At 39.9% G+C, this 6,616-nt stretch overlaps 1 non-coding gene across 1 annotated transcript; it reads right to left on the bottom strand.

Moving 5' to 3' along the window:
* Nucleotides 1-908: 908 nt before the first annotated feature.
* LOC112745900 (small nucleolar RNA R71) lies at nucleotides 909-1,012 on the bottom strand. The gene has a single exon (XR_003173806.1). It is a non-coding gene; the product is annotated as a small nucleolar RNA R71 (small nucleolar RNA).
* Between the last annotated feature and the right edge of the window lie 5,604 nt (nucleotides 1,013-6,616).

Genomic DNA, 6,616 nt, shown 5'->3' with positions numbered 1-6,616 from the left:
CCTCTCAATCACATTTTTTTCAAAATAATTTTCAATCATATCTTTTTTATTGCTAAGTTCAAAATCTTTTTCAAAATCACTTAACCACTTTCTCACTTTTAATTTTCGAAAACCATCATCCACTTTTTCAAAATTCTTTTTAATTATTTAAAAAAAATTTTTGCAAATGTTCCCCCCTTCTCACTCCTTCTATTTAAGGACTAACACTTCTTCTCTAGTAGCAATTCGGACTCTCTCCTTCTTTATATGTTCGAATTCTTCTCCATCTACCCCATCCTTCTATTCCTGTTTTCCTCTAACACCTCAAAGAATCTCTATACTGTGACATAGAAGATTCCATACTTTCTTGTTCTCTTCTCTCTCATATAAGCAGGAACAAGGACAAAGGCATTCTTGTTGAAGCTGATCCTGAACCTGAAAGGACCTTGAAGATGAAGCTAAAAGAAGCTAAAGCACAACTCTCTGGAGAGGACCTAACAGAAATTTTTGAAAAAGAAGAAGACATGGCAGCCGAAAATAACAACAATGCCAACAATGCAAGGAAGATGCTTAGTGACTTCATTGCACCCTCTTCTGACTTCTGTGGAAGGAGCATCTCAATTCCTGCAATTAGAGAAAACAACTTTGAGCTTAAACCTCGATTAGTTTCTCTAATGCAGCAGAATTGCAAGTATCATGGACTTCCATTAGAAGATCCTCATCAGTTTTTAGCTGAATTCTTGTAAATCTGTGACACTGTTAAGACCCATGGGGTTGACCCTGAGGTCTACAGATTTATGCTCTTCTCTTTTGCTGTAAGAGACAGAGCTAGGACATGGTTGGACTCACAACCTAAAGAAAGCCTGAACTCTTGGGAAAAGCTGGTCAATGCCTTCTTGGCAAAGTTCTTTCCACCTCAAAAATTGAGTAAGCTCAAAGTGAAAGTCCAGACCTTCAGACAGAAGGAAGGCGAATCCCTCTATGAAGCTTGGGAAAGATACAAGCAATTGATTAGAAGGTGTCCTTCTGGCATGCTTTCTGAATGGAGCATCATATGTATATTCTATGATGGTCTGTCTGAATTATCCAAGATGTCATTGGACAACTCTGCTGGTGGATCTCTTCATCTGAAGAAGACGCCTGAAGAAGCCCAGGAACTTATTGAAATGGTTGCAAATAACCAATTCATGTACACTTCTGAAAGGAATCCTGTGAATAATGGGACAACTCAGAAGAAAGGAGTTCTTGAGGTTGATACTCTGAATGCCATATTGGCTTAGAATAAAATATTGACTCAGCAAGTCAATATGATTTCTCAGAGTCTGACTGGAATGCAAGCTGCATCCAGCAGTAATAAAGAAGCATCTTTTGAAGAAGAAGCTTATGATCCTGAGAACCCTGCAATGGAAGAAGTGAATTACATGGGAGATTCCTATGGAAACACTTACAATCCTTCATGGAGGAATCATCCTAATCTCTCATGGAAGGATCACCAGAAGCCTAATCAAGGCTTCAATAATAATAATGGTAGAAGAAATAGGATTAGCAATAGTAAACCTTTTTCATCATCTTCTCAACAACAGACAGAATCCAAAGTAGAGCCACTCTGACTTAACAACTGTAGTCTCTGATCTATCTAAGACCACTCTCAGTTTTATGACTGAAGCAAGGTCCTCCATTAGAAATTTAGAGGCACAAGTGGGTCAGCTGAGTAAAAGAATTACTGAAACTCCCCCTAGCACTCTCCCAAGCAATACAGAAGAAAATCCCAAGAGAGAGTGCAAGGCCATAACCATGACCAACATGTTCGAACCTGGAGAGAGTGAGGAGGACGTGAGCCTCAATGAGAAAAACCTCATGGGATGTCCTCTGGACAAAAGGGAGTTCCCCTTTGAGGAACCAAAGGAATCTGAGGCTCATACAGAGACCATAGAGATTCCATTAAACTTCCTTCTGCCATTCATGAGCTCTGATGAGTATTCTTCCTCTGAAGATGATGAAGATATTACTGAAGAGCAAGTTGCTAAGTACCTTGGAGCAATCATGAAGCTAAATGCCAAGTTATTTGGTAATGAGACTTGGGAGGATGAACCTCCATTGCTCATCAATGAACTGAATGATCCGGTTCAACTGAAATTACCTCAGAAAAGACAGGATCCTGGAAAGTTCTTAATACCTTGTACCATAGGCACCATGACCTTTGAGAAGGCTCTGTGTGACCTGGGGTCAAGTATAAACCTCATGCCCCTCTCTGTAATGGAGAAACTAGGGATCTTTGAGGTGCAAGCTACAAGAATCTCACTAGAGATGGCAGACAGTTCAAGGAAATAGGCTTATGGACTTGTAAAGAATGTCTTGGTGAAGGTTGAAGGCCAGTATATCCCTGCTGACTTCATAATCCTAGACACTGGGAAGAATAAGGATGAATCTATCATCCTTGGCAGACCCTTCTTAGCCATAGCAAAAGCTGTGATTGATGTTGACAGAGGAGAGTTGGTCCTTCAAGTGAATGAGGACTACCTTGTGTTTAAGGCTCAAGGATCTCCCTCTGTAACCATGGAGAGGAAGCATGAAAAGCTTTTCTCAATACAGAGTCAAATAGAGCTCCCACATTCAAACTCTAAGTTTGGTGTTGGGAGGCCCCAACCATGCTCTGAATATCTGTGAAGCTCCATGAGAGCTCACTATCAAGCGATTGACATTAAAAAAGCGCTTATTGGGAGGCAACCCAATTTTTACTTATCCATGTTAAATTTCCATTTTCAATTGTTATTTTATATTTTCTTTAGGATGATGATCATGTGGAGTCACAAAAACAAAAGCTAAAATCAAAAACAGCATTGAAAACAGCACACCCTGGAGGATGAGCTTATTGGCGTTTAAACGCTAGTAAGGGTAGCAGAATGGGCGTTTAATGCCAGAAAAGGGCACCAGACTGGGGTTTAACGCCAGAAAGGGAAAAAAAGTTGGCGTTTAACACCAGAAAGGGGGGAAAAGCTGAAGGGGGGAAAAGCTGGCGTTAAACACCAAAAATGGGTAGCAACCTGGCGTTTAACACCAGGATTGGCACTCAAAGGGGCGTTTACACGCCAAAATGGTGCAGGGATGAGAAATCCTTGACACCTCAGGATCTGTGGACCCCACAGGATCCCCACCAACCTCAACTCTCTCTCTCTCTTCTGCACACCTACCCATAACACCCTTCCCTAAACACCACTCACCAATCACCTCCATTTCTCTTCCCCATCACACCCACCTCACAATTCAAATTCAAATAATTCCCCTCCCAAACCCAACCCCTAATACACGAACCCTACCCCTCTCTCCACTCTTATATCAACCCCTCATCCCTCCTTCATTTTCACACATCATAAACACTTCTTTCCCCCTTGGCCGAACCACTCACACCTCTCCATCTCCTCCATTTTCTTCTTCTTCTACTCCCTTCCTTCTTCTTTTGCTCGAGGACGAGCAAAACCTTCTAAGTTTGGTGTGGTAAAAGCGTTGCTTTTTATTTTTTCATAACCATTTATGGCACCTAAGGCCGGAGAAACTTCTAGAAAGAGGAAAGGAAAGGCAAAAGCTTCTACCTCCGAGTCATGGGAGATGGAGAGATTCATCTCAAAGTTCCATTAAGACCACTTCTATGAAGTTGTGGCCAAGAAGAAGGTGATCCCTGAGGTCCTTTTCATGCTCAAAAAGAATGAGTATCCAGAGATCCGACATGAGATTCAAAAAAGAGGTTGGGAAGTTCTCACCAACCCCATTCAACAAGTCAGAATCTTAATGGTTCAAGAGTTCTATACTAATGCATGGGTCACTAAAAACCATGATCAAAGTGTGAGCCCGAACCCAAAGAATTGGCTTACAATGGTTTGGGAAAAATACTTAGATTTCAGTCCGGAAAATGTAAGGTTAGCATTCAACTTGCCAATGATGCAAGGAGATGCATGCCCCTACACTAGAAGGGTCAACTTTGACCAAAGGTTGGACTAAGTCCTCATGGACATATGTGTGGAAGGAGCTCAGTGGAAAAGAGACTCCAAAGGCAAGCCGGTTCAATTGAGAAGGCACGACCTTAAAACCGTGGCTAGAGGATGGTTGGAATTCATCCAACACTCCATCATTCCTACTAGCAACCAATCCGAAGTGACTATAGATCGGGATATCATGATCCATAGCATCATGATTGGAGAGGAAGTAGAAGTTCATGAGGTCATATCTCTAGAACTCTACAAAGTGGCTGACAAAACCTCCACTTTGGCAAGGTTAGCCTTCCCTCATCTCATATGTCACCTATGCAATTTAGCTGGAGTTGTCATAGGAGAAGACATCCTCATTGAAGAGGACAAGCCCATCACTAAAAAGAGGATGGAGCAAATAAGAGAGCCCACTTATGGACCTCAACAAGAGCATGAGGAAGTCCCTCATCAAGAAATTCCTGAGATGCCTCAAGGGATGCATTTTCCTCCACACAACTATTGGGAGCAAATCAACACCTCCTTAGGAGATTTGAGTTCCAATTTGGAGCAACTAAAAATGGAGCACCAAGAGCACTCCATTATTCTCCATGAAATTAGAGAGGATCAAATAGCCATGAGGGAAGAGCAACAAAGGCAAGGAAGAGACATAGAGGAGCTCAAACGTTCTATTGGATCTTCAAGAGGAAGAACTAACCACCATCACTAAGGTGGACCCATTCTTTAATTTCCTTATTCTTTATTTTCTGTTTTTTTTTATTTTTATGCTTTATGTGCTATCTATGTTTGCATCTTCATTACATGATCATTAGTGTCTAGTGCCTATGCTTTAAAGTTATGAATGTCCTATGAATCCTTCACCTCTCTTAAATGAAAAAAATGTTTTCTGAAAAAGAAAAAGAAGTACATGAGTTTCGAATTTTAAAACAGTTCAATTATTTTGATGTGGTGGCAATACTTTTTGTTTTCTGAATGAATGCTTAAACAGTGCATATTTTTTTAGTGAAGTTTATGAATGTTAAAATTGTTGGCTCTTGAAAGAATAATGAAAAAGGAGAAATGTTATTGATAATCTGAAAAATTATAAAATTGATTCTTGAAGCAAGAAAAAGCAGTGAGAAGCTTGCAAAAAAAATGGCAAAAAATAAAAGAAAAAGAAAGAAAAAGAAAATGCAAGCAGAAAAAGCCAATAACCCTTTACCAAAAGACAAGGGTAAAAAGTGATGTGCGGAAAACGATCCGACACAAAACTCACCGGCAAGTGCACCGAGTCGCATCAAGTAATAATAACTCACGGGAGTGAGGTCGATCCCACAGGGATTGAAGGATTGAGCAATTTTAGTTTAGTGGTTGATTTAGTTAAGCGAATCAAGATTTGGTTGAGTGAATTGTGATTTGCAGAAATTATATTGCATGGGAAGTAAAGGGAATGGGTAAATTGCATGAAATTAAAGAGAACTGAAATTTAAAGTGCTGAATCTTAAAGAACAAGAAATTAAATTGTAGAAACTTAGAACGCAAGAAATGTAAATTTCAGAATCTTAAAGTGCAAGAAATGTAAATGGCTTGAATTGTAAAGGGAATTGGGAATTGGATTTGCAGAAATTAAACAAGGGAAAGTAAAATTCAACAAGCAGAGGAATAGAAGATAACTTGGATTGAATCGGATCTGAAAACAGAATTGTAAATGAGCATGAAAAGCGTTAAACAGAGAAAGTAAAATGAGAATTTAGATCTCAGGACTCAAGAGACTAGATAACCAAGTCTAGATCTCAATGCCTTCCTAGATCCAACAAGAACAATTGCAAAGGAATTGTAAATTGTAAATTGCAGAGAAAGTAGAAGACAGAAGCAATTAACCAAAATGGAAATTTAATTATGCAGTAAAATGAAACAGAGAGATCTCAGGATGAGATTGAAACAGATTTCCTTCAATTCTCCACCCCAAGATCCAAGACAAGGAAAGTAAAGAGTGCTGGGCAAGAACAAGGAAGAAGAGAGATCAATTCTCCTTCCAAATTCTCTTGAATTAAAACAACAATGCTAAGAAATGTCAAGTGAGCTCTCTACTAAGTGTACTAATCAAAACCGAAAAAAAAGCCCCCTAAAAACTTAAATCCTATGCTATTTATACACTTTCTTCAAATGGTCTTCAAGCCTTCAATTGGGCCTTTGCTCTTGATGGAATTGGGTTGATAGAGGCCTTGGTTGATTGCTCTTGGAGTTTGGAGAAGAACCGAAGTGAACCGGGTTTGGAATCATGAAAGCTTGAGTAAAAGTTTGAGTAAAAGTTTGAGGCAAACTTTTACTCAAACTTTTCATATCAGCCACCCCATTTTGCTGCTACCAACGTTTGAGCTAAAGTTTGGGGTCAAACTTTTGCTCAAACGTTGGCCTCCCCTTGCACACTCATGGCGCCAACGTTTGCCAAAAAGTTTGAGGCAAACGTTGGCGCAAACTTTTGCTCTCCATGATGTGTTGTTCATGGCGCCAACGTTTGCCAAAAAGTTTGAGGCAAACGTTGGCGCAAACTTTTGCTCTCCAGGGTGTTGATTTTTGATGCCAACGTTTGCCAAAAAGTTTGAGGCAAACGTTGGCTCAAGCTTTTCTCCCAAAAGTTTGAGCTAAAGTTTGAGGCAAACTTTTGCTCAAGCTTT

Source organism: Arachis hypogaea, chromosome 14 (genome assembly GCF_003086295.3).
Source record: "Arachis hypogaea cultivar Tifrunner chromosome 14, arahy.Tifrunner.gnm2.J5K5, whole genome shotgun sequence".
NCBI lineage: Eukaryota > Viridiplantae > Streptophyta > Magnoliopsida > Fabales > Fabaceae > Arachis > Arachis hypogaea.
Note: the sequence above shows the minus strand (reverse complement) of the source record. Positions and strands in the feature narration are given on the sequence as shown.